Raw genomic sequence first — 3,659 nt, 5'->3', positions numbered from 1 at the left:
CTGGATCTCTGTCATTTTTTGATAATTTTCTGTAAGCAACAGCATAATCAGTGGCTGGAGAACTCAGGAGAAGTTTCAGGAGCCAGATTGCAAATTGTGCCTCCTCTGCCTTGGCTAAGCAGGGGCAGCTCACACGGAGCCCACAGATCAGTGCTTTTTGTGGGGTTAGGGGAGGATGTGCCAGGAAAGTCCTGCCTCACTGGAAAATGGAGAAGCAAGAGAAGCACTGAAACCTGTGTGGGATGACTGAGAAAAATTCTATCAGAAATATAGTGGAGATGTAATTCCTATTAATTCAGAAGCAGGGAATTTTGTCAGCTGAGATCCTACCATTTCCTTTTGTACACAAGAAAAAAAAATGCTGAATATATGCAAAAAGTAGCCTTACCAGAATATATATATAGATATATGAGTACATCCTATAAACTGCCCTTTCCCATCCCTCCCCTCTCCCAGTCAGGTTACAAAATTTCCTTCCTTTGGTGACAGCAAAGAAGCCTGTCTGCCTGGGTCTCCACCTGAGGCAGTCTGGAAGAATTGGACAAGCCATAAAAATACACTAATTTTTACATTCCTAATCAAAGAACACTTTGGATCTTGAAAACCTGAAGTGCCTGATTTCTGGGGGTTTATTTTCTGCACGTTTTCACTGTTTCTCAGTGCGTTGGCAGGTCTGGGCAGCAAAACGGGGTGGGAGGATTTTGTATTTCCTCTTGGGTCCCTTCATGTGCGTGCTGCTCTCCTGCCTGGATTCACAAGGTGGAAGGGAAAGTGTAAATGTCTATCTTCTTCCTTTTTCAGTGTGATTGTTCCCTAAACTATCCCACCAAATCCCTGGTGACCAGTAGTGTCAGTATAAATGGGGATCGCTGCAGGGCATGGTTGACTCGGGCACATTATGGATCTGGGGCACCAGCTTCTGCATTCCCCGTGTCAGTTCTGGCAGCTGTGGAACTGGAAGAAAATGTCCCAAAAAAAGATATGAGGGTGGTTTCCACACATCTCTGCATGTGTGCCACTCTGGTTCCAGCAGTGATGCTCTCAGCCAGCCTCACGGAGGACAAATCAGGGAAAGGATTTCTCTCATAGTTTTGGTGAAAGAGAAATCCTACAGTGAAGTGAGGAGAAATCCCTCTTCAGTTAGCTTTGGGCTAATTAAAAATAGTTCTCCTTACACAGCTATGAGAGTGAAATGGGGTTAAAACCCTGTCTGGCTCAAATATCTCATTTCCAGGACAATGATGTCTTGAGAAGCCGAGGACTGCCTTAATCCGTGTCACTCTCTATATCTCCTGAAACTTGAGGTCAGCCCAGCACTCATCACTCATAATCCATTTGACTGAAGGAGAGGCAGGTGCTCAAATCACCCTCTGCAGGTTATTCTCTCCTCTCTGACCAGGCTTCTGCTCACATTTGGTGGTGAGTCTCAGATGTCTGTGCCAGGCAGGGATACCTGGGTGCACCTGGGTGAAGTGGGGTGGGGGTCACTGCTGAATTTGGGTGGCCTCAGCTCCATTCTGTCTCTGCAGCCAGTCACTGTAAGCCAGCCTTAGGGCCTGATGCATCTGTACTTCAATGCAAAGATGGCTTTGTGGAGTATTGAGGTAACAAATTAAATAGTTATTGCCCATATCTTCTTAAAAAAAGAAAGGAAAAAGAAATTGCCAGCTCCCCCACAACAAGTTTGAAGTTTAGATGAGGCTTTCAATTATCTGCTAGGACAAAGGCATGGAGACCAGGTACCAAAACCAAAAGAAAAATGTACCCCAGTCTTTGTAGATGCAGTCACTGTTTATGGTATTTGGCTACAGAGGCAATTTAGCAGAGAATATATGCTACTGAGTAGTGATTACTAGAGACAGCCATTTAGCAGAAAGCAAAAATCCCTGGTGAGGAGGAACTGCAGAGACCTGAGATGAGCTACCCCCAAAATTCACCTCCTTGGAGCCCTTCCTACAGGTGCTGCAGTCTGCGTGTGGCCACTCCAAAATGACCCGGTGAAGATGCTGCTGGCTGGGGGTCCAGCACAGGCCAGGGCTTTCCTAAGCCTCAGAACAGCTCGGCCATGCCTTGGGGTGTGTGTTAGAGGCCGAGGAGGAGCAGAGATCCTGCACCAAAGCCGCAGAGCGATGGGTCCCAAGTTCCTGCCGTGCCTTAAGGAGGCCTCGAGCTTCGCGCCCGGGACTGAGCTGCTGTTGTTCCTCTGCACCTCCCTCAAATCCCCCTAAGCCAACACCCTTTGCTAAGACCGAAAAACATTTTCCAGACGCAAGCATGTGTACGTGTGTGGGTGGGTGGGGTGCAGGGGACTATGAAAATTTCAAGGCGAGGTATGACATCCTGGCTTTCTAAATATAGAGGACCTGAGCTGCGGCTTCTCTCACACGCTAGCAGCGTGCTTTCTCTTTCGAAAGGGCCCCAGAGCAAATATTGCACCGGCTGGGAGCGTGAAAAAAGGAAAACAAGCAAAAAAAAAAAAAATAGAAAAAATTAGAAAAAAATTAGCCCTGCGAGCTGATTGCAGCTCCCGGCGTTCCTGCGCAGAGCTGTGCTTTAGGCACAGCTCCAGGCAGTGCCCACGCACGGCGGCCGGGCCAGCCAGGCGCAGATGGCCGCCACACGAACCTGGTGGCAGCCCCAGCGTGGGGCCAGGCCTGCTGGGCTTCCCCTTCGCCCTCAGCCCCGGGGAGGGAGAGGGACACAGGCCCTGGCTGTGAGGGGCTGAGACTGTGACATTTTGGCTCCACGCGTCTCGGTTCCCTTTTCGCTGCCGCCACTGTTGCTTCGGTATTTGCATAGCACGACATCAAAAATGCCTCGGAGCCAAAGTGTGGCTGCTGCTGCTTCTCCTTTGAAAATCCCGAGCAGTTATCCATGCAACACCATCGCTCTGTGTGTGCTTGGGGTGGAGGAGCGGGCATGACACCAGAGGGTTATGGCCTTTGGAAAAGTTCTGCAGAACTGAATTTAATCGAGACTGATGATCTCTAAGCCAAGCTATAAAATCCAGCGGAGAGTTATATCCCAGTAATAGACCCTATTAGAGGGTCTAGCACAGTCTATAGAAAGGATCTCCTCTCTATTAAATTCTCTAGGGCTTGAGTTCTCATTTACACAAAGGGTCCTTTTAGCTGTGTAAAATGGCTATGAAGTAGGTGTAAAGATGATTGATGCCGTCTTTACAACCCCTTTACACTGGGAAAACAGTGTAAAGTGGCCAGGGTGCAAATGAGAATCACACCTGGGTTTGTGAGAGTAAATTACATAGAGCTCTTTGCAAATTCTGTGTGTCCATAGAGGCTTAATCCTACTCCTTTCTGTGGAATTCACCTAGAAGATAAATTTCCCAGGCCTATAAAAAATTGTTTTCTTCTTCAACACCTCTGTCCTTTCCAAGCCTTTTAGTCCCAGCCTTTCTCCTGGTTCAGTCCATGTGGACTCCGACACTAGGAAAAGGCTGGGAGGTGTCTGGATATGCTGTGGTAGGTGAAAATCCTTTAATTAGTACTTTCCAAAATTCTTAATGCAAACAAAATATACATTGTAAAACCATACCCAGGGGGAAACCAGTTCCTAAACCTTCTGTGTCTGTTTCTTCACCTCTCCTGTTTTGATTTTATGCTCTTGAGATACATGAAAAGGAAATAGAGAAGTTCACG

Source organism: Lonchura striata, chromosome 5, assembly GCF_046129695.1.
Source record: "Lonchura striata isolate bLonStr1 chromosome 5, bLonStr1.mat, whole genome shotgun sequence".
Lineage (NCBI taxonomy): Eukaryota > Metazoa > Chordata > Aves > Passeriformes > Estrildidae > Lonchura > Lonchura striata.
Note: the sequence above shows the minus strand (reverse complement) of the source record.